At 44.4% G+C, this 25707-nt stretch overlaps 1 protein-coding gene across 1 annotated transcript in view; it reads right to left on the bottom strand.

The window, feature by feature from the left end:
* The window catches only part of b4galnt4a (beta-1,4-N-acetyl-galactosaminyl transferase 4a), a gene marked incomplete at its 3' end in the record, with an annotated part of 179582 nt that overhangs the window by 121481 nt on the left and 32394 nt on the right, over positions 1 to 25707 (bottom strand). The window lies entirely within an intron of this gene.

Genomic DNA, 25707 nt, shown 5'->3' with positions numbered 1-25707 from the left:
CCCATTAAATAATGGAGAAGTGACCTATGTCTCAATGTTTACATACATACATACTAAGGAAATAGCAATCAGCTTTCACACATACATATGTGTGACTGCTCAAATAGTTTAACTCATAACTGCCCTTAATTTAACTCTCTGAGATGTGTAAACTTTGCAAATCATATCCCTTGTGATCTAATATCTAATGTGTAATTTAGTTATAAAAATAATAAATGTAAAAAAAAGAATAAAAATGTACCTCCCACGTGTGTAATCTAAGTTATACACCTGTAGCATTGTTTAGTCTTGAAATAAAATTTTAGGAATTAATAAAAAAAAAAGTATATTTCTATTTTGTATACACACACTTGTAAACAAAATTTTCAGTTTGAGAAATAATAATAATAAATGCATAAAAAAATTACAAAAATGTACCTCTCACATATGTAATCTAAGTTATACACCTGCAGCATTGCAAATTCTTGAAATTTAATAGAATTCATCAAAAAAAAAGTAAAGATTTCCGGGGGTCACTTTTCCATGGGGTCAGAATTCTATCTGACTTCTAGTCTAAACCGTTTTGTTTTAGTGAGATGAAGCGCGAGTGAAGCCTAAATCAAGCAGGCACACGCGCTTAAATGAATTTCAGACCTGAATCCTCAATAATATTTCCCGCCAAATGGTACGGTCGAGGAGAATCACTCCTCATAGCCACGAGGTTAAAAATGTCCATCCCGCTGCTGTCCTGGTCGCCGTGGCGTCGCCAACAACAGTCGAAAACACTAAAGCTTCAAATGCCCAAACAGACATCCAAGGACGGGACACGCCATCATGGCGGCGCACCGGAGAGCGACTGACGCTGGCAGTCAGGGGAAGGTCTTCCTCAAGCCTCGGCGCTGCTCTAATGAAGTAATGAAGAGCTGACTGGCAGGTTAATGGAAGACAATCGACTACGAGCTCTGCCACCAGCAGGAGACCAAGCGGCATACTAATCACGAGGAGCCTCCTCTCTTCTGTTCTGCACAATCAGCTTATCTTCCCACCGTTCTGGAACACCGGCACCGTTCACTGCGCAGATAAGACCATGCAACTTTTTTTTTTCCTGCCGCCTGAGCGCACAGATGATGACTGTTTTCGGAGCATGTAGATTACATCTATATTAAAAATACAGAATACGAATATTTGGACAGTTCCAAGTCCATGTTATACCATGTCTTTTCAGTGTCACATACCTGTTACCATTTATATTTCAGTTACTTTTTGGGAGACGTACATATAATGTTAGACAAACCTGTTGTTATAATCATTATTGTATGTCTTTACTTCTATTATGTATTCATTTATAATGATTAAGATTGCTTTTATTGTTATTGCAAGTTCAGATATTTGTGTCCAAGACAGATAGTTTTTTTTATTTATTCAATTTAATTCATATATTTTACCGTTCAGTAATATTTCATACAGGCTAATTAAAAAGGACTGGTGACACGTGCACAAAAGTGGGACGATAAAAAGTTCTATAACAAAAAAAACAGAAGAGTCTTATCCCACAGTTGACATGGGCACAATCTATAGATAGACTCCTTCTGCATTTGAAAAGTGAATAATAAGTTCACCTTGCCGGGCTGCCCTTTTCAAGATAATGATATTCTAAACTCTGTGGCTTTCGGCGAGCTGCCTCTCATCAGCGCTGTATGTGTGCCAGCTTGTTTATAAGTGTGCGAGTATATAAACACACACAGAATATATACACGTGTCTCTTTATGTCTTTGAACGAGACTGGCTTCACTGCCAGGTGGCGCTCCGGTGATCGACAGGACGGTGACAATCACAGGAAACGGCAACAAAGGCGAGTTGGATAAGAAAAGTGAAGGGTTTGTGGGGGGAGATAAATAAAAACGGGACGAGACGAGCGGCGCGCGGTAATCTGAAACATACGTGACGAAGCCACGTCGTAACACATTAACTAATAATAATGTGAAGAGGAGCCCCCGGGGTCCGTCGCATGACGACGCTCGCTCCGGGAAACGGGAGGAAATAATAGCGGCACAAACGCCGACGGTCATTATCACAATTCATTTGCCAGCCTTATCTCAAGAGCGGCTCCTGCAGGGTCTCCTTTTAAAAGAGCGCAGTCGAGCACACTTAATACTGAAAAGCTAATGGAGGTCGAGTAACGGCAAGAAAGAGAAACACGACTTTGTGGGCTTACGGGCGTATTTCATGTCAACGGGGTTCAGGGACAATTTGATCGCGAGGTTAGCGACCAAACTCAGGTTGTTTTTCATTATTGGGTTTCCGTTTCAGAAAAGTTCCGTGTTTACACGACAACGGCAGAAAACGATGTACATATCATGTGTTATTACGGTGACTGCCAAAATAAAAGTACCAAGTCCCAGGAGAATATGGACTGCGAGTCATGACACGCCTACCGTCCGTCTACTGAGCACGTGCAGAGAAAGTATTTACTACGGCCGCGGTGCGCCTGACCAGGAGCAGCGTTTCAGGAAAGTTTCAGAAAAGGATTCGGAGCGTTTTCAAAAACTTGCATTTTCAGCAACTCCGAGCTCCGTTGTCATAAACAGACACAAAAAACACAACAAAGGTTTCGCGTTTTCGCTTAAAAAGAACGTTGCGGCGTAGACGTTGGCCTGACATTAAAGTCTGAAAACTTTTAACAGCCCAAACATGCTCAAATTACATATAAATTAAATGTAGATAATTACAAATGTGCGCGATTTAGAATTCCAGTGATTACACGATGAGCCCATTTCTTTTTTTTTTGTCAATCACCAAATAAAATCAAGCCTTTAAAACAGAGAATTGTTAATAAAATGAAATAACTGAATCAATTCCCGGGTCTTTAAGAGCGACAATCACTTTAAAATTTTTCTTTTTCTGGGGGGGGGAACGTTGACTCAGGTGCATTTTGATCCTCCCAAGGTTGTATCAGCTCCAGATTCATATTGTAAATTAAGTATTTTGAAAAGATTGTAGAAAGTGTGACTGCGTGAAGAGTAAATGTGACTGTTTTAGGACTATAATAAAACTCTTTTCCTGCAGGAGGTCGGCCGGCCTGGGAAAAGTGGCCACCGGTCAGCAGCATTGCTTCAGCAGAGGCATTGAGATGAAGCTCATCTGGTACCAAGCAGCCCAATGTGAAGGAGAAAACCTTTCCAGCCTCAGACGCTGCTTTGCCCACTGCCTTTCAACACGATTGTAAAACCTCATGCTGTTAAACTGCAGCCTCTCGCCCTGCTGTGGGAGCGCCACAACAACACACAACAATGATTTCTGAAGCCACGGGAGAGACGGCAGAAGCGTTTTCACAGTTTCACGAGAGGTAGCGGAACCTGGAGTGGAGCCACTGCTTTATGCAGTTTTCATGCACAATGAATCAGAATCACGCTCACTCGCTTGTCGAGTTCAACTCAGTGGCCCTGACCTCTTTATTTTTTCTTTTTTTTCTTTCTCCTCCACCAAGGTGATTCTGTCTGCTTAACCGAAGACCACCGCAGGTTTTCGTTGAACTAAAGAATCCCAGGAGGGAGGCTGTTTGTGGGCTGCTGAAACAACATCAACAAGAACCACGACACACCTTTGTCCGCTCATATCGCTCGCATCAGGGGCGTCAAACATCAGGCTGCAATCAGGCCAAAACCACTGGGAAAATGATAAAGAAAAATAATAGTTTCTTAAGAGTAGCAGATACGACACAACACTGAGACCTGAGCTGGATTGGAGGACAACTTGTCCACAAAACTGCGATGAGAAAATAAATCCTGTACTTTTACATAATGGTTGTTTCTAATTGATAGTTTATATATTTTTTCATATATCTAGTATATTGTTCATATATATTTAGTATAGAATCATATGGCTTTTGTTTCTCGTGAGAATTTCTCAAATTTAGCTTATCACATCTCCCGATTTCCTGCGTGGCGTCAGCCACACCATACTGGGTATTACTGATACATTTACTGTGATTATTCTAGACCTGTACATTTGTATATATAGATCTACTCTGATATGCAATATAGATGGCTTCATAATGAAATATATATCTTATGTTTTGGTGTCAAATATACATAATAATCCTTCCAAATGTTTGAAATCCTTCAAATCCATAATGCTGAAAAAAATGTGTTAGAATTAGAAATTAGACGTCCGGAACCACATGGATGAGTTGTAAAAATATTGCATAATACAACGGTTCCAGGAGGAGTTGTTTTGGACGTCTCACTGTATTTGCACCAGAAGGTTTCATGTAAATTGGCTTTAAGTGAGATTGTACTAATCTTTGGTCCTAATCGTTTGGTTTTGTGTAAATATAGACATTTTTATCACGCAGACTAAATTTAAAGGTTATTATGGCAGTATTTTACCGGTCCGGCCCACTTAATATGAAGCTGGGCCCTGAATAAAAATGTGTTTGAAACCATTGACTTGCATGTACATCCTGATAATTTGAAAACCGTCGTCAGGATGCTCTTTCCACAGTCATGTTCTGTATGACCAAGTTAAAAGAGACTGAAAAATGTGCATTTGTACCAACAGTGAGGCCCCGTTAACACGTTTTCAAGTGAAAGCACAAAACTTCCGTTGGGTCCGTTTCCACAACAAACGTGCTCGGAGCCACTGAAAATGCAAATTTTTCAAAATGGTACAGCAACAGCCTGCCTGCTGCTCCCTGTGAAATATTGATGGCTGCTTCTCGTCTTCTCGGTGAGTACACTCCATCTCGTGACGTGGGCGGGACTCGCCAAGAGCTCACACTGGCATCGTGTGGAAACATCCCCCGCCCCGTTGAGTAAAGAAGATTAAAATTGCATGTGAAGACGAAACGAGAGGCTTTTAAAGAACACAAGAATGGATAAAAGTGGTGGAGATTAAGTGAGAGGGGAGGGGCAGGGTGCAAGAGGAGGGTACGAAGGAGGACATTAAATAAGAAGTGAAAACAGAGACCAGCCCACCGGCCAAGTCTGTAAGAGGATAATGAGTAGGAATGGAAGGACAAGTAGAACCAGGAGGACGGGGCCTGCGTCAGCCACGGGCTGTTCAATCGTTCATTCACTTATTCATCCACTTCATCATAGAAGAGTGACAGTCGCCTGATCACTTCTCATACAGCTCAACCTGGGGCTTCACGATGAATCACAAATGCAACACGGGCGATTTATGCCCCGTTCAAGTGCAAACGCATTCTCTCACATTTACGCGGTAACTTTTTGAAAACGGTCTGTTTACACTGAAACTGCTGAAAACGATGTAGTTGGCATGACTGGCGACAAAGTGACACTGTTAGTGGGTTTTTGCAATGGAGCCACACACACGTGTGAACAATACGCTATAATCAATAATAATGTCGATGACGGCGTTGGATTGTCATCACGGTGACCGTCATCTATAAAACTATTAAGAGAGTATTGACCGGGAGTCATGACACGCTGGAGGGAGACGTTGTTATTCAAGGATTTTCATTGTGATAAAATACAATTTTTTTACACGTAATGGTATGAAATTCTGATCCCAGTGCCTGGTAGACACTAAAAACATACATAATAACTAGAGCTACATTGGTAGAGTGCCAGACCTTCGCCAACGCCATATTTGCTTGTGAAGTTAGCATCGCTAGCATGATTGGCATTAGCTCATATCGATTACTAGGGAGGTCAAAAAGCAACGTCACTGTGTGAAACACTGAGCAGGGAGCGTCTCCGTGGCAACAGACGCTGACCTTTGATCTCCTCCATGAGGTACCTCTCTCATCCTCTTTGTATGGGACTTTTTTTCACAGTTTTTTGGGGATTTATTCGGAAACGGTTAGCCGCTAACGTCCCAAAACTTAATTGATTGGTCCTTGGATGATGACAAATCATCTCTGAAGATTTCATGTGATTTGGGTGTGTAGTTTTTGTAAAATACATACATACAAATCAATAAATAAATAAATACATGCAGACGAACACATAACCTTCTCGACCAACTTTCGTTGCAGAAGGTAAAAAATGAAACAGAACAAAATAGAAGTAAAATGTAAAATAGAGAAGTAATATAAAATAGGCACAATGTAAGATGGACAAACAATAAACGCAATATATATATATATATAGATAGATAGATAGATAGATGGATAGATGGATAGATGGATGGATGGATGGATGGATGGATGGATGGATGGATGGATGGATGGATGGATGGATGGATAGATAGATAGATATCTATATATATATTGATATATATTGATATATATTGATATATAGTGTTTAATTAGTGAACAGACGGCAAATACATAGACAAATAAATAGGTATTATTGCCCATCGACATGCACATGTGCAGAAGAACAATTTACTACGTGTGCAGTAGCAGCGTTTCAGTAGAATTGCGTTTTCCCCTGTTTCCATGGAGACGGAGTGTTTTCAAAAAGTTGTGTTTTCAGTGACTCAGCATTTCTCATCACGGAAATGGACAGAAAACACTTGAGAATGCTCACTTCTGCGTCACACCCTCAGCAGTTTCACAGCGCCCTACCCCGTTTGTCACATTTCACCCATTCATTGGCGGAACCAGCTGCACCTGCAACGAGCCCGACCTCCACTGGGAACAGTTGGACGTTTGGGTGTTTTGCTCAAGGGCACTTCCAACACATGCACACGGTGAGATGAGGGGTCGGCCCACCGACACCCTGGTAACTCTCCCAGCCGAGCCACAGCCGCTCCTTATGCCTCTACTTCCTCATGTCAAGCTGACGACCGGTTCCCTGCTTCATCAGACCCTTAAACTGTGCTGATGGTGTTAACTCCTTTTACTTACATAAAGTCTGATGAAAGGCTCTCAAGGAAGAATACATTTCACCACCTGACACGCTGCTTTTTCAACATGCGCCATCGGGAGTGATGTTGAACATAGTTGACACGAGGCAATAGGCGATGTCAAACTGTTGTGCCGGTGGTGTGTTTCTTAATGACTCTTTCAGGCTAAACAGCCAGGCGTCGAAGCGTACGCGCGCCCTTGGTGGGCACGGCGGGGGGGCAGCGTAAGTGCGGCGAGCTTCACTGGGGCTGCGCCGGCCAAATGGAGGCGGCTAATTATAGCAAATAAACTGCACTGATCTGTGCCATTAGCCAGTCAGTAATGAAGCAGAGTGGAGGGGCCGCTGTGACACTGATGAATAGGCCGGGCTCTGAGTGCTCCACTCCCTGGCCTTTAGCTCGGCTCTAACAACACACAGCCTTCCCGGGAAGCAGGGATGCATTAAGACAAGAGGCATAACAAGGCTTCGGAGATGAGATAAATAGAGACAAAGGGTCTGTGACAGAGAGTGGCAAGAAACAACGATGGAGAGATAGAGAGAACGCGATGGGAGGAGAGATAAAAAAGCAAAGCGAGGGAGGAAAAGTGTAGTTGTAGGCCTGTGGGGGTGTGGGGCAGGACTGAAAAAGAAAAAAAAAGAAAGAGCGATTGCAGGGCGATGCATAATGTGCTGTAATATGGGTCAGGGGCAAATAGGTCCCGTTATCGCTCTTCCACCCTTTGCTCTAAGCTCTTGTAATGTTGTGCACTTCACTAATAGCTCGCTGAAGACACTTTGGAAAATTCAAAACACCAAAAATAACAAAATGTCTGGATGGAGGAAAAAAAGAAAACAACCCGTGCACATTTAAAGATTAGCAGGCAGCATGAAAGAAGATGAAATGACCTCAGCGCAACATCGGCCTGCAAACACACACACACACACGCACGCACACACACACACACACACACACACACACACACACACACACACACACACACACACACACACACACACACACACACACACATACACACACACACACACACACACACACACACACACACACACACACACTTACAAGCACAGACAAAAGGCCCACACGGTAATACTCGGGGGGGTATTGTTGTGGAGCAAATCTAATGAATAGAATCAATTAAACATTTGCATTTCGGAGCAGATGAGTTTGGCAATTTGCAGCAGTGAGGATCAGTGTGAGGTCTGCCGCCTTCAGAATGAAAATCATTGTGAGAATTTGAAATTGGCTCGTTTTCATAGCAACAATAGTCGCGTGTGTACAAATATGAAAATATTTACACTAATTATGCAAATATGTAAAGAGGTTGATTAAGTATCAATCAATCAGACTTAACTGCTTAAAGCAGTGGATAGATAGATAGATAGATAGATAGATAGATAGATAGATAGATAGATAGATAGATAGATAGATAGATAGATAGATAGATAGCTGACATGTCGGGCCACGAGTTGGCGCTGTTGTTTGTTTTTGTAATAGAACCACACAAACATACATGCAGAGAACAACAAGCTCTAAACATAAACAACGGTAGAACACAGACATTCTAGTGGGCAGACGACCCAGTTGGATTGTTATTAACGGTGACTGTCAAAATAAAACTACTAAGTCCCAGGAGAATATGGACAGGGAGTCACGACACGACGGAGGAAAACGGTTGTTTATTTATTACGGCCGTGGCGAGCATGTGCAGCAGCAGCGTTTCAAAAAGGTTGTCTTTTCTACCGTTTCCACAGAGACGGCGTCGGAGCGTTTTCAAAAAGCTCCACTGTTTCAGAAAACTCTGAGCACAGTTGTCGTGTACACGGTCGCCCAAAAAACACAACCAAAGTTTGACATTTCCACCTGAAACGTCGAGTGAACGGGTTGTTATTGAGGTACAAATATTCCCAGCTTGCAGATTTCTTAAAGAGTTAAACAAATTTAAACGGAATAGATTTGATAGATAAAATAATCTCCATCACTGATACCTTGTGCTTTCTTCTTTCAGCTTGTGAGCTGGAAACTTAGGTCACATTGGACAAAAAGTAATAACAGAATCTCATAATCCTGTCCGTTTCTCCTCCAGTAGATAATCCAACAAAGGCTGCGGAGAAAATAAAAAACTGTCCGATCCCCGCTCACCTGTGAGTGGCTGTCTGCCTCTGCCCTTCTCATCCGCCGGCTCTAATGCCAGAGGGCCTCTGTGAACTCCACAGACTGTCTCCAGGCCAATGAGGTCTGCTTCGGGCCCGAGCCGGGTTGCCATGGAGACGGCGATGAAAAATGGAAACGTTTCATCATGTTCCACGACACGCGGTATCGCGAAAAGAAGAGAACGGACGTAAGAGAGGGAATGGGAGAAAGGAAAGATGAGAGGAAGTTACAGCAGCCACTCGCAGGAAGATGAATTACAGTGGCCAGACACACGCACACACACACGCACGCACGCACGCACGCACGCACACACACACACACACACAAACAATGTAAAGTTTCTCAAGAAGCTTTGAGGTTGTCGGGTCTTGCATTGCTACTAAATGTGGCCACAGTTGTCACTCTCCAGGGTATTAATTACACCCCTATACGCTAAGGAAGCGTATGGAGATACTATGCAACACACACACACACACACTTCACGATGTAATCCCCATAGCTGCCAGTGGCGCCCAGAGGCAGCTGCACCAATCACAGCGGAGGAGATAAGGGGGCTACTCTGATCCCGGGCAGAACCACGGCTGTCGCAGGCGATGTGCCACTGGGGAAGGAATTGGAGTGAGCACACGGGGGTCGCATGCTTCCCCCTCGTCCCACTCGCTCATTAGCATACATGTGTAAACAAAGAAACGGAGGCGGCGAGGGGCCGCGGCGCGAGCCCCCGCTGTTAGCAGGAGTCAGAGCCAAACGGAGCATCGGAATGAGGTGAGAGCTGCGGGGGAGACCTTTCGCTGATAATTCATCCATCTCCGGTGCTCCTGACAGCCGAGCTGCATCGCTGGGAGAGAGTCTGCACCCGGCCCCCATCCCCCCACCCCCCCCCCAAAATAAACGTACAGCAGACAAACGTAAGGATGTGCGACCCGGACGCCGAGTCTCGTGGCACGGCGGTATGTGAGCCAGGAAAGGAGACGCAAAGGTGTCAGGAAAAGGAACGGAGGAGTTCAGCTGAAGTCGTGCAGTAATAGTAGAGACCAGACTGACCTCTAAATAACCTTACTCGGTTTATCATCCCTCTCTCCATTTTGATTTCCCCATGCACATCTTTCTCCATTTGACTTTCCCTCTTCACTACTTAATTTTTCTGCTCGTAAACACCTCCGATTATTCCTCAGCTCTTTTTCCTCTCTTCACTCTCTTTCATAATCTGGCAGCAATTAATACTCAAATGGCGTTCCCATGTAGAATCCCCAGCACGGCCACTATCTTCCACCAAGTGTCTGCTCATCATCCTCCCAACGAGTCCTTATTGGACTGATCCCTTTCACCTTGACGCAGAGAGGAAGGGCGAGACGGGAGACCAGCCGCCGTGCAGACGACGACGTTTTCAAATGAAAACACAAAACTTTCCATGCGTCTTTGATGAGCGATGGGAATTTATGAAATCTTTAGAATTCCGATTCCGATTTTTGATTCGGTTCTGTATCGATACTCATTTGGAAATGAAACCTGCAGCATGAACAGTCAGAGGACAGTGCTCACGTTGCTGGGTTGAGGTTCACTCCGGAGAAGATCGAAAACGCCACATTCATTCAAAGTTATCGCTGCTGTGTGCAAATGTTCCTGCATATTGGTCGTATGCAAGTTGCCCTGTTGTCGTCCTTTTCTCCTGACCAAAACTGAACCGAACTTGCATTTGTGCCGCTTGGGCTCCGTGTTTTCCTGCTGGCGGCTCTGGCGAATGATGTCACCACAACCTGCATGGTGACGTCATTCGCTCCCACTGGAGTCGAAAAAAGGATTCCAAGTAATTAAAACGCTGGGAAGCAGTTATGAACGAGAACCGGTTTTCAATTCCCATTTTTGGTTTGGGGCGTCCGTTTACATGACAACGGCCCTTGGAGCCACTTTAAACGCAACTTTTTGGAAACGGCTTACGAGATGGAACTTTTCGAAAATGCTGTCACTCCACCTCGGTGTAAATGGGGGGAAAAAAGTTTTTGTAAACACTGGTTCCTTCTCCGTGTAGACGACGGACATGTTCACCACGGCCACAGTAAACTGTTCTTCTGCCCATGCTCAGTAGCTGGATAACAAAATCGGTAGTTTTATTTTGACAGTCACCGTAACAACAATCCAAATTAGTCGTCTGTCCACTAGAAAGTCCGTGTTCTCCCATTCTTAATTTTTTTATAGCGCAGTGCTCTCAGTCCGCATATGTGTTGCCCAACACGAAAACTACGTACATGGTTTTCAGCATTTCTGCTGTTTCCGGGTAAACGGAACATAGTTTTAAAAACATTGCTGTGTGAAAGAGAAACTTTTGTGAAATGAAAACGCAAAAACGATGCATTTTCACTTGAGCCGTTGTGAGAATAAGAGAAGCAACCACAGTGGCGAGGAGTAGTAAAGAAGAAAGGAGGTGAGAAAAGAGAGCAAAAAGGAGCAATCAGGGAGAGAGGGGGGAGAAAAGGAAGAGGTGATGGGTCCCATGCAAGCAGGAAAAGGGGATGAGAAAGGAGAAGGAGGAGGACAGACACAATAATAGCCTTGTCTTATCACTGTGCAGTGATAAATTCCCTTCTCGTCAGGGAGTCGGTGCCCCGGCTGGGGCCGCGCCCGATGACAAACCGCCTCCGCCCGGCGCTGCGGCCCGGCTATTTATGATCAGGCATCCAGCAGCCAGCCGCGGAGCCAGCTGGGCCTCCATTCGTCTTGGTTCGGTGTCGTCACTCTCGGGATCCCGTGACAACCTCAAATGGGGCCACTCTGTCACCTCCTGCCCCTTACCCCCCCCCACCTCGCTCTGCCCTTCACTCTCACAGACGCCTCCGTACATCATCCTCTGGTTACTGGTGATGACTCCCTATCATGGACGTCTCTTCACCTCTCCGCACCGTCAACTAGTTGCATGTGACGGCCCGGCTCGAGCCCGCTGCGGCAGCAAACCCAGCTGCTGCATGAGGCCCCGGTCACACGGCAGCGTTTCCAGTTTTTGCTATTTTCATTTTGAAATGACTATTGAGCACACCTGAACCGCACTCACCAAATTAAAATTCTTCTTAAAAATTGTACATATATGGGCCACGTTGGAAAAGGGGATGCGGGATTGTAGGGGTTGCGTTTTTTGTTGTTTTCTTTCTTTATTTTGAGGGGAAAAGAGAGGGAGAGGGCGAGTAAATTACAGCAAAGAGCACAGCGGTTCAATGTTACGTGATGCACCTGAACGCATCACCCATGTATCGGGGCAGGACGATCGACGACTCGTAAAAATCCATCAATGAGCTGCGTCATTGTTTAAGCCACAGGGTTTAAAGCATGTGGAAAAAAGTACTGGCCTTTAGTTCGGAAACTACAGTAAATTGTTGGTGTTGTATGAAGTATCTTTCGCCTCCTCTTGATAGTTTATCATTCTCATGAATATTAAAAGAATCATCGCTGTCTTGTCTCCCCGCTGCTGACGTTGGTGGATGACGTCAAGCAATATTTGAGGAGTTGCATCGGGGAACGTTTACGAGTACATGTACTTTGGTATCAGTGCATCCCGAAAAATAACAACACATAGAAACCTCATCACACATGAATCTGCTGGAGAAGCTCTCGGCGTCTCTCAAATCAACTTTTACCATTTACTGCCCTTCTGTTGTGCAATATGCAAATTGAAAACTGATGCTGCGTTAAAGAGTTTGAGACGATATATCACTGCTAACATAAGTACAGAGAATTAAAAAAATAAAAAAACCTAATGCAATTCTGCTCGCACATCAACAAGACAAGTGTTCATTCGCAGCCTTATTCTGCTCTGAAAATCCCCTTAGCCTGCTGACCCTGAATCAGTCACCAAGGACAGAACTCCAAAAATGCCGAACACGGGGCGCCGCTCGCCAATTAATTCATGCAAGCTGCTGCAATTGTTTGCATTTTGTTTCTTGTGTCTGTTTACCCGTTTACATATTCCTGCTTTGTGTAAATTATTCATGGTTGTTCCTCCTCGGATCCTCCAGCGACAGCAGAGGCTCGGTCACGCCGCAAATATGAAAACCCAACACAATCCACTGATCAGCAGCTGTGAAGATGCTGTTTGGAAATGAGAAAGAAGGTGAGGGATTGGGCTCAAGGATGAGCCACATTAACTACAACAAGAGGAAGAGTGTGTGTGTTTGTGGGGGGGGGGGGGGGGGGGGGGCTCAGCCTTGGTATGGCGCACACACAAAGCGACTTGTGCGACTGTGTTATCTGGTGACGGCACTTGGCTTATCATTAATCGTGACACTGGTTTTACAGCAACATGCGCACCAACAGTCCATCCATCCATCCATCCGTCCATCCATCCATCCATCCATCCATCCGTCCGTCCATCCATCCATCCATCCATCCATCCATCCATCCATCCATCCATCCATCCATCCATCCATCCATCCATCCATCCAGCCAGCCATCCATCCATCTATCTCTCTGCCCACTCAGTCCACATGGGGTTGCGATGACGACAGAAGTGGAAGCGCAGGTCGCAGCAAGTCATCAGGTTTGAATCCAAATTTGGGAAACCGTACCCGAACGCTGTTTTTCCACTGGCAAAGGGCTGCAGAAAATCAGCGACGGGCAGATTTGATGTTGCTCAACCACATTTTACCACGGGTGTCAGGGCGTGTTCGCGTTCCCCCGTTTGATCCGGACCAGAGTCTCTTCAAAGAAAAACCATTTCGTTTGGGCGACGATAAAAGTCCCACAAACTCTGACCCGAAGCTAACAAGGCATCTCTGGTCCCCTTGAAGTGGTGGGTCTTGGCTCGTTTACAAATGATCTTTCCAGCGGGCGGGGTGAGAGGACGTGACGTAGTGCGCAATGCATTCTGGGTAGTAAACAAACAAAGCTAACCGCGCGAATCAGGAGAATTAGACGCAGAAAGAAAAAAGTTGGAAAATATCTCGCGTTCAGACGTGGAGTAGTGAGGAAGAAGTAGTGAGGAAGACTCTCATTGATATCTGAAGACTATATATAACGGTTGTTTGTGGCTAACTAGCCTAGCCACCACGAGCTAAAGCGACCGGACTTCCGATTTCCGTCCCAACCAATCAATGAGTCGTGTTTCAACTTCACTTCCTTTCTGGTCCGTGTTCGTTTTAGGCCACAGCGCCCCCAAACCAGCAGCTGGCGTAACTGCAGGATGTTTTCCAGAGGGTTTGATCTGGTCTCAAGAGTGAACGTGAACGCCACCTGAACCAAATGAAGGGGTGAACGTTCTGGACCCCCCCCCCCCCCCAAAAGGGTTTAAAGCTCATCTTAAATCTCATCTTGCTCTTAAACACACCAGTCTGCTCCAGCAACATGATAACAAAATCCAATCACTAATAATTATACACTTAAAACCCTCCGTCCGGGGTTTTTTTCCACGACAACCTGTAGAGAGCAGGAACTCTTTTCTACTGAAAAAGCAATTGGCCGCGGCTCGGAGGGCCTCGTGCTTCACACTGAACCTTTGCAGCGGATTGTTTGGATGGAAATTCCTGCAACTCGACATTCGGTTCCTCGCAGCTTTCATCTCAGCCTTCGAGTCATTTTCAGCAGCATCAGCAGAAAAGGAGCTCAAGTAATTTGCCTCATCAACTTTTTGATGTTGTGTATCCCAGCTTTGACAAATGCGCTGTACAGGAATGTTTCCTACAGATGTGTGAGAGATGGAACCTTTGGACCGGATTTTTTCAAACATGACGCCTGCAAGAGTCTGTCACCAACAAACTAGCCTCCGGCCCCGATTACACAACATTTTCAAGTAAAAAACACAAAACTTCCGTTGTGTTCAGGGTGTCCATTTAAAACAACAATGGCGCTCAGAGTCACTGGGAATGGGACTTTTTGAAAAAGCTTGGGCCCCGTCTCCATGGAAACGGTGGAAACACTGCGACTGCACATGGGCACCAGGACCGTAGAGAATAGTTCTTCTGCACATGCTCAGTAGGAGAACAATCACAACAATGTTTCCTCCGTCGTGTCACGACTCCCAGTCCATATTCTCCCGGGACTTGGTACTTTTATTTTGACAGTCACCGTAATAACAATCCAACTTGGTCGACTGTCCACTAGAATGTCTGTGTTCGACCGTTGTTAATGTTTAGCGCGGATTGTTCTCCGCGCTCGTGTGTGGCATGCTAACCACGTGGTTTTCAAAACATAAGAAACAGACGAAAATGACAAATTTTCCCTCGAAACGTTGTCGCATAGACGGGGCGTCCAAAGCCATGCTGTCTGGGTGAGTTAGTAAAAACATAAAGCAACAGTTATCGGAGATGTTTTTTTTGACATTTCACTGTATTTTGCACCAGAACGTTTCGTGAAAACGGGTCTGATCTTTATATTGTAGTAATTTTCAGTCGCAGTTTGGTTGTTTTTTGTACATATGCTCTGTGAACAACAGAGAAACATTAAAATTGTAATATCTTAAGGTAAAATAGCGCCGTAATGACCTTTAAATTCTAAGTTATTCACTCAAGATGAAACTGGCCCCTGAACTAAAATGTGTTTGACAACTCTGATGTAAACTATTAATACCAAATGTTATCTCAGTAAAGATTACACCTATATTATCAACTTACCTTTTATATTCATGTGTTAAAACAAAATAAAACTGTGTGGACTTGCTGAAATTCTATCGAGTTTTACAACAAAGCAGTCTGAGGCAGAGGAATTACAAGTTTCCCTGTCACATTCAGATTCTGTTTGTGAATTGTTAGGCCGCTTTCTTGTTGCGTAATCACTCTTTTCTCCACAGATCCAAAGACCTGCATTAAACATGTCACTTTTGCAATGTAAAAGTTAAAAACAACCCCATGAAAAACATCTCTCTGAAAGACGAACAACATCAAAAGACACCATTCTGTCCTTAAAAACTAAAAAACTAAACAAAAAAAAGAAAAAAGAATCTTGTAGCAAACTAATACTGCATTTAGCACGTGAGTAATTGGCCGAACAGCTTCACTTCCTTCTTTCAAAATATTGTCAGGGGAGATGGCATTACCAGGGTGAGTAGAGTGTGCCGCACAATCATTTTAATGTGCCTAATTGAACAGATGCTCGTGTGTCTGAGGGCAGGCGGGACGTCGATCGATGCTTTTTTCCACTCATCTGTAGAGTCTGAACGCGGCAGAGCAGAGCGTGAGGATATTACAGGCTCCTCCGTCCCTCTTATTGGTGACAACTTAGTAGAAAACAAGCAAATATGATGAAATAATAAGCAGATGTGAGACGAAAAAGATCCTATAATCAGTTGCTGTGCATGTATTTATTTTTTCCATCTGTTGCTTCAGATGCATGTGATGAACTTCCTTCACAAATATCTAAACCCACACTTCTGTTTTGACATTTTGACTTTGCAAACGCTCCCAGACATTTTGGTGGGAGGTCATGAGCAGGCTCTCAGAGTTAATCGGTTTTATTTGTGCTGCTAGGTGTTACTTCATTCACTACATTACATCGGCCTCATCATTTAAAACCTGTTTTATTATGAGCATTGACCAACAAGACTGTATTCTTAAAGTGGAAACATAAATGCAAGATACATACTAATCCTCTAGGGGAAGATTTCTACCTACAACTGGACTTTTTACGTGAATGAAAACTGTATGAACGCAAATAAAACCTCAAGCGCTTTGATTAAAGGTCTCTAATGAATGTTTAGTTCAAAGTAGGGTCATTAAGACACTCAAACTTTAATTAATAACTCATTGCTGTACAATAGAAAAAAAAAAGTTCCCTTAAAAGTAAAGAAAACGAGTATTACCTCACATAGCTTCCAAGTATTTTACTGTTTAACCTGAATCTCTGGTGTACGTTTTAGTTAAAGGTGAAGAAGAAAAAATATCACGTTGAAATAACTGCCCTTTTATATTCCAATCTAAAATAATCCTCCCACAGTAGTTTTTCCTTGGCCGCAGCAGAGCATGGACAGAAAATTGTCCCCGCAACAGCACTACAAACAAAAGGATTGTTTTGGTTGGATAAACCATTATTTGAGGCAAAATACAGGGTTGGAAATACGCAGAAGTGTTTTACAGTAAGTGGTCGATTTCTTTCAATTTGTATGAGACGATAACGTCACACACCTCACCAGTACGCTCCCGGCCACAGTAAAGCGAGGAGCTGAGGACTGAGGCCCCGTTTCCACAACGACGTTTTCAAGAGAAAACACAAAACTTTTGTAGCGTAGTTTATCTTTGTCGTGGCGCAGAGTATACGCGATGAAAACCAAACAATTCCTAAGGAAAATTTGTGGAATTTCAACATAAAGCCAATTTTAATGAAAGCTTCTGGTGCGAAATATAGTGAGTGACATGCCCCCCCCCCCCCCCCACAACGCCACATTTGTCAACATGGAAACCAATGTACCGCACCACCCATTCCTCCATCTGTCATAGCCGTTTGAATCGCTTCATGTCATCGGTTTGACACAGATGAGCACACATTTTTTGCAATTTCCGTGTGACCCTGTGACCTTTGACCCCTCCCCAACCGCTAGGCAGGGAAATGATGTCACTGCATCATGTGACATGTGCGAGGATAGAGGATTGGTTGGAAATTGGCATTGGTTTGACATCAGTCGTATTAAAATTGACCATGTTATGATGAAAACATGTTTTTTATTATTCGGCTGATGACAAATCATCCGTGCAAATTTCATGAAATTCGGGCTCTTTTTTTTTTTTTTGCGAAAAGTTGGAAAAATACATACATACAATAAATACACGCAGACAAAAACATAACCCCCGCGCCAACATTCATTGGTTAAGGTAGAAACTAAAAATATCTCATGAGCTTGTTTGAGTAACGTCTGATCAGATGTGTAAAGTGATGCAGCCACAGTGAGACGACATATCGTTTACTGATCTGAAGCACTTTAATGGGCACTGCGCTGTCTTCAGCGTCCAATTAAGCTGCCGGGCTGGGCCGGGCCGGGCCGACCGGAGCCGGGCCGAGCCGAGCCGCCAAAGGGAGCAGGACAGTGAAAAGAAGAGTTGTGTGAAGCGAGAGGAAGGCCTCCAGACAAAAGCCCTCAGTGTGCGCTCCGTGAACTCGCGGCGTCTAAAACAAGTTACGCAAAGTACTGAGGACATTTAACTGTCAACGCCAGACAAGGCGACTGTGTAGAAAAACAAGAGACTGACACGATGCTATTGTTGCTAAACACATCAACTATGCATGAGGAAGAGCGGAGGGAGAAATAAGAGGGCACAGGCCACGGTTCATGGAGAGGCTGTGTGGGAGGGAAAGACTGACAAGCTGCACACACACACACACACACACACACACACACACACACACACACACACACACACACACACACACACACACACACACACACACACACACACACACACACATGCTCCGCTTGAATTTAAATCTCACAAACAAAGGGCAAGTACAGTGTTTTTTTGTTTTTTTTTAAACAAAACAACCGTAAGAGAGACTGATGCAGCCGGCAGAATAATACACAACGTACGGCGGGAGGCAGAGATCAATCTAAAGCCCCGTTTACACGACAACAAGTGAAAAACACAAAATCTTGTTTGCGTTTTGGGCGACAGTGCTGGTCGGAGCCATTGAATACGCAACTTTCCTGAAAAAGCACTCCATCATTGTGCAAATTTCCGTCTCCATGGAAACGTCTCCCGCACTCTTCTGAAGTGCTGCCACTACGCAGTAAATACTTCCACCGCACATGCGCGTCGCTATGTTGACGGGTAAAAATGACACTTTCTGGAAAATTCAAGCACTGCTACTGCACACGCTCACCACGGCCGTGGTTAATAGTTCTTCTGCACATGCTCAGTACGATGTTTTCCTCCGTCGTGTCGCGACTCCCAGTCCATGTTCGCCTGGGACTTGGTTGTTTTCTTTTGACAGTCAACAACTTGTCTGTCCACTAGAAGGTCTGTGTACTCCTGTTGCTAATGTTTATGCCGTATTGTTCTCCGCACTAAAACAACCAACAGCACCCACTAGTGGCCCAACATGAAAGCCGCATTCAATTCAATTCAATTAAGCTTGATTTCTCGAACGCCAAATACGACACAGTCATTTCAAGACCCTTTTACGGAAAAAACCCAACAATTCCACATGAGCAAGCATTACTGCCGTTTCCGTGAAAAAGCGTACGTCGCTTTCAGAAACTTTTCTGATACGAACAGGCCAAAACAAACAATGTGATTTCACTTGAAACGTCGGCCTGGGAGAGCAGAGAGGCAGGAAGACACCAAACAACAGGGAGAGAGAAGAGATGACCAAGACGAAAAATAATGAGGAAAGAAAGAGGGTGACCTAAATCATCACCTCGTCAGAAAGACCATGTGTTCACACTCACGTACACACATACACTCACTCACACACTCACTCACACACACACTCACTCACTCACACTCACACTCACACTCACTCACACACCAAAATACCTACAAACTTTGTGTGTGTTTGCACGGCTCTACTCTGTTTCATTACAGGCCCATTTCCCCCAACTAATACTCGAACAGGAGCCGGTGATAAGGGATGTACGCGCACTCGTCAACACACAACATCTCATTTGAGCAGAGGAAATTGGAAAGAAGAGGAGAAAGGCGAGGTGAGAGGGACAGCAGACGAGGGGGTAAAAAGGAGGTGGACGGAGGAGAGGAAGGACGCCAGCAGCAGCCGATGAATGTTTTCCACTGGCGGAGATAAGCCCGGTCCCGCTCGCGCAGAGGCAAAGGTGTGAGTCTGAGATTGGGGAGGATGAGTGGAAGAAGGGATGAGCAGCAGCACTGCAGGTGAGGAGGAGGACGGGAGAGGGGGAGGGAGCGCAGGGCAGAGGGAGAAAAGGACATGCTGAGGGATGCAAAAGTGAGGAGGAAATTATTTCCCCATACTTCTCTTTGATATTTCCCAGCAGCAGGATGAAAAATGTGTTGTGGGGAAGATCAGGGTGAAAAGAAACTTTCTGATGGATTGCTGGGAGGGGGGGGGGATGAGGTGTAGCTGCAGTTTACCTCTACGTTTCTTAAATCTTAATCTGAACCAAGTCAGGATACAAGAAGAGACCCGAGGAAAGAGACGTCCAAATGGAAACTGTTAGTTAAGTCTTTATTTAGAAGTTCATTTAACAATCTAAACATTTTGTCGGATAATTTTTTTAAGTCCAGATGTTTCTGCCTCGAGCGCTGGGAGTTCACGCTTCATGTGTCACTCATTAGACGTGAAAATGTAAAATTAGTCAGAAATTAGTTAGAAGGTTTGTTGATAAAAGACATCAGACTTTGATTCATTTTTCAGATTGAAAAAAGTAAACTTTGTTCTTTTTAAATGAACAATGAAAAATAACATTTTGTCCCATAAATTGGGCTCATGAGCCACAAAAATACAAGATAGATTCACTATAATCAGATGCTTTTCCTATTCGGAGGCAAATTTTAACAACAGGAAAAGGATAAATAACTGTACAGAACAGTGGCGTCAAAAATAAGATTCAACAGCTATATTAGAGATTTTCTGACATTTCACTGTATTTTACACCACAAAGTTTCATTGAAATTGGCTTCATGTTGACAATGTACACATTCTTGGTAGTACATTAGTACGTGTGTTTTTTTTTTTGCCATAATAAAGACATTTTCATCACGTATTCTCTGCACTACAACAAAGAAAACCTCTAAAGTATATGTTTAATATTCTAATTGTTTGATATGTAACTGACTTTATTAATCCCAGACGACCAAGTTGGATTGTTATTATATGGAATAATGACACTCAATGTTTGTTATTGTCCGTCTACTGAGAATGTGCAGAACAACTATTTACTCCGGCCGTGGTGAACATGCACAATAGCAAAGTTTTCGCCGATAACGAAGAGTCGAGGCCAGAGCGTTTCCATAAAGTCTCGTTTCCACGGCCATGGAAACAAGCATTTTAGAAAAGTTCCACCTTGAGAGCAGTTCTTAAAAAGTTGTGTTTTCAGCGGCTCTGAGCACCGCCGTCAACCAAACGTTTGTGTTTCCGTAAACAAAATGAAATCACTACTAGATTTTCTTACTGGGTTTCCTGTAGGACCGGGCAAAAAATCTATTTAATTCCCGCGTCACCTCAGCAGCGGGCAGGACTCAGCCGGTGTAAATGGCATGTACCTACTGGGAAAGATGGAACACCGGCTTCGGCAAAAAAAAAAAAAAACTACTCAAGGCTGAACTGAGGGTCACGGGTAGGAATTCTGTATATAGTGTGAGAAAAATAAAGCGCAAGACAACGGGCCGGCAGAGCTCACACACCAGCCTGTAAAACCCAGGGAAGGGCATTAAAACAAAAGCGACCGGCTGCCAGCGGCGCGAGAAGACACGGGGAAACCCCCGATATCTTGCCGGGAGCAGAAAAGGGTCTGTGTTTAAATGATCACAAAAATAGGGAGCGAGGGGATAAAATCTTACTCACACCAGCATGTTTAGCCACGAGGAACTCTGGGCAATTTGTATTCAAGCGTGCAAACGGGGGCACAGAGGCGAGCAGCAGAGCAAACACACATGAATACGTTTGGCTGTGGGTGAGCAAACAGACTTCAGAGAAACTGGAGGAAGCACAAGCAGCCATGCAAAGCAGATGAAGTCATTAGTATAATATGGCTGATTGGATGTTTGCTTGTCAAATCGGAAACCAGGAGTGCACCGACAACCTTTGGTTGCTTGCTGCTACAAGTTAAATTCTATTACAATTACTAGAAAAATCCAGCCTCTGCGTCGACGCAAACATGCACTCCCGTCATTTGACGTCGTAGCACGGACCAATCACGGCCCTCGAGGTCGGCTTACGTCGCCTCCTTGCGTTCTCCGCAGTGAAATTGAATTTGTGATTCTCGAGCGAGAGAACCGACGCCACGCTGAGAACACGTGCTGGCAACCAGGCGTCAAAACAAGGCCTTCACAAGTGTTAAAGAATAAAGATTTTTGATATATCGCCTGTGCTCTCTGGTCGGATGACGTCACTGTCAACACCGATCTGAAACTGTAAAAATCAAGAACTCTGCATTCAACTGAAGAAAATGAAATACAATCCATGGATGAATGAATTCCTCCACCACCAATCTTCCTATCATCCTCAGCGGCCTCCACCCATCTGCTCCTGCTCTGCGAAGCGTCCATCAAAACGTCCTGACGGCAGGCCGACGGCGAAAAGAAGCAGCGCGAGACCCGAGAACGTGCGAGCGCTCGACACCAGAAGCCAGTTCAAATACCAGGAAAGAGGAAAGACACACACACAGTGTGCATTCGCTTGTAATCCACAGTGTGTCAGAGATGAATAGAGGGCAACGATGTAATTGCAAATTCCAACATCAAGTGTAAAAAAAAAAAAAAAAAAAAAGGCAAAGTGATTCCTCCCAGTAATTTTCTGTTCATGCACAACTGACCCTCTGGTGAGGCGCACACCCTCCGATGCTTCCTCCACTGTCAGGATGAGGAAAGGGGGGAAAAAGATAACATCTTTCCGAAATGCCTTCATACAATCAGACAGAGGGGACGTGCTATTACTGTTATTAGAGAGCTCGAAAACGTGATTACTGACTGAGACGGCCAATTACACTGAAGCCATGATTGCCATGGACCGTTGATTCCTTCTGTGTTTCCTCAGCCAGCTGAAAAGACAACAACTGGCCAGATGCTGTTGGGCGAGCGAGGCGTCTGATTACAGATGGAAAAAAAGGAGGAAGAGGGCACGATGATGCCCTGGACCAAATCATTTGTCCGTCTCCTCAAACACACTGGGAGGGATGGAGGAGGAGACTCCAAATTCAAAGTGCATTCAGAAATAATTGGGCACCTAAAGACTGACAGACGCAGGCTGTGATTATGTGATTAGCAGATCTCGCCATACGAACTGTACACCCGGAGTGTCAAACACACTTCACTGTACAGACCCGTTACATCCTGAGCGGGCCGGACCGGGGACATTTCTCAATATGAAGTCAATTTTAGGCTTGCCGTGACAGTGAGCCAGCAAACTAGCCTCAGGCCCTGTTTACACCACACAAAACCAGCTTTTTGAAAAGGTGGAATTTTTCGAAAAAGCCGAGTTCATCGTCGCCGTGTAAATGGGGGAAAATGCAAGTTTCAAAAATGCTCCGTGTCGACAGCAGGACATAGTTCTTCTGCACATGCTCAGTGGCTGGATTATTAATAACAATGTTTTCCTCCGTCGTGTCGTGACTTCCAATTCCAGCTTCTCCTTGATTTTCCTCCATTTGAATCTTGGATCATAGGAGCTGCATTCAGAATCTGCTGTGTCTGTGTGAGCTGGACTGGCTCCGCCCACACATGCCCATCTTGGGAAGAGGAGGAAGTACTTCCTCTCGTGGTGCCATGTGCCAGAGCGGAGCTGCCTAATTGTGGGAGGAGTCAAAGGTTTGATTGTGATTGGTTAAACCCCTGATGACACTATATAGGGTTTGATTTCTGATTGGCTGGTTGGAGCAACACACTTTTTAAAAACTGAACCAAGCCAGAGACAGAGAGGACAGATTTTCTACACTTCTGGGGCGTCAGTCCAGGTATGGGGAGGATTAGTACTGTTGGAAAACCTTTAGAAATTGAATTTTACACAATATGACCCCTTTTTTGAAACATTCTGGTACAAAATACAGTGAAATGTCCACTAAACATCTAAAACTGTTGCATTCTGGGTGTTTTTTACAAACTCTCCATGACAGCACGGCTTTGAGGCTAATGCTATTTTTCTATCTTTCATGGCAGCATCACAATATCTCATCTCGGGTTTCAGCGGCGTGTGGTGTCGCTACTCTTAAGAATTTTTATTAAATTTTTTTTAATTCAATGTTTTCTTTTAACTTTTTACAATCCACTTGGTAGTTTCTTGGGCCAAAATGGAGCCTCTTGCGGGCCTTATCTTTGACACCGCTGCCAACACTGTGTGTTAGGCCAGACAGATCAGTCCAACCGTATAAAATCTATATACAAATGTGAATGTCAAACAGGAGCATTATGAAACACAGAGAAACATATTGATTGATCTTGATGCAAAAGTTGCATGTAGCATGTAGGGCACAGTTGGCTGCTGGTCAGAGAGCCATGTTTCTATTCACAAACATGCACAAAAGGGGCTTTCAAAGGAGCCCTCGGAGGTTCTGTCTAATTCTTGTCCAACTCTCACGATGCCACTCAAGCCTATTGTTCAGTCATGAAAAGGTCGGGCGATCTCCATAAACCGACGTGGAGGAGTACAAGGGTCAGCTTTGTGTTCTTGCTTCCGTGTGGGAGTAACCGAGTTGCAGAAGCACAACGGTCATGTACAGTAATGTTCAAGATGTAATTTTTATTTTATAGTCTCAAATGGCCTTTTGCGGTTTGTTTTCCTGACTTCTTCTCTAAATGAATTAATTCTGACCCGCGGCTAATGCGCACGTGCCCCCGTGCATTAACCGTCGCTGGCATGGAGTCGAAACAAAGCAACACATCTCCCATGATGACTCTGTAAGAAAAGGCTTTACTCATATGAACCGTTGGGTTCAGCCTCGCCACTCCACCGCTCCCATCAGCTTAGTTTACACACACACACACACACACACACACACACACACACACACACACACACACACACACACACACACACACACACACACACACACACACACACACACACACACACACACACACAAACACACACACAGCAGGCAACTATTTTTAGTAAAAAGCCCCTGAAAACACCAACTGTTCAGGCTGCGAGAGACAAAGATAAATTTAGCCACAAGCATTTTTTTTTTTGCCACAAAACTACTACCCTGGCTAATTAGAGGAGGAAAGAACCGAGCCAGAACCAGAAGATATTGGGCTGAGATATCAAATGGCCACGAAATTACAACTGAATTTGCTTGTTAACTGATACGAAAGCAACTGCTGTTACTATAAAAAAAAAAAATGAAAGCAACGTGGGTGAATTTTTAAAAGCCTGCAAATACAATTCGATTAAAATTTATATCTATAGCTCAAAATACAACACAAGTCATCTCAAGGGACTTGTACAGAGGAAAAACCCAACAACTGCACAGGAGCAAATTGCGGAGACGTCGGAAAGGGGAGACTCAATTTTAACAGGACGAAACCTGCAGGACCAAACAGAAAAGGTGAGATTGTAGGGAGGGATTCAAACCCTGGTTTTAGTACAACAAAACTATTGTTGTCAGTTAGAACTTATTTTTTAAAGCCGTACGTTAAACAAATGTGAAAAAAAAAATTACATTTCCGATGGTTCTGATACTCCAGTGTGTATTATGAGCTTTTAGGGTTTAATCTGAAGGGACTGGCCTGGATAGAAGCTTCGACTTTGTCCACATTAGTCCGGACATGGCCTCAGACAGCTCGGCTCGTGAAGGGAGAATAGAGAATAGATGAGAATAGATAGCTCTGGGGCGGCTTGCCCCTCTTGGCAAAGTACAAAGAGTCGCCCTCAGCTCTCGCCACAATAAGTTTGTGAAGCCGCACATGTGATAAAGGTTGCAAAGACGTGAGGACACAGACACATGATCGAACCCCCGAGGCCTGGAGTCTAGACCTCGGTAATCATATTATCGGTGTCTCATTGTGTGTGTGGCTTTTCAGTCCCCAGCAGGTTTGAATGAGGAGAAGTCCATCTGTCTGCTGCCACCTCCTTCCAGCACCGGCTTGGTCTCTCAGTTTCAGATTTTTTCTTTTTTGCGTCATCATTTCAAACGCGACCTGCCGTATGAACGTGATCGGACCG

This window comes from Lipophrys pholis (genome assembly GCF_963383615.2).
Source record: "Lipophrys pholis genome assembly, chromosome: 11".
Classification (NCBI taxonomy): domain Eukaryota; kingdom Metazoa; phylum Chordata; class Actinopteri; order Blenniiformes; family Blenniidae; genus Lipophrys; species Lipophrys pholis.
This window is presented reverse-complemented; position numbering and strand designations above follow the sequence as displayed.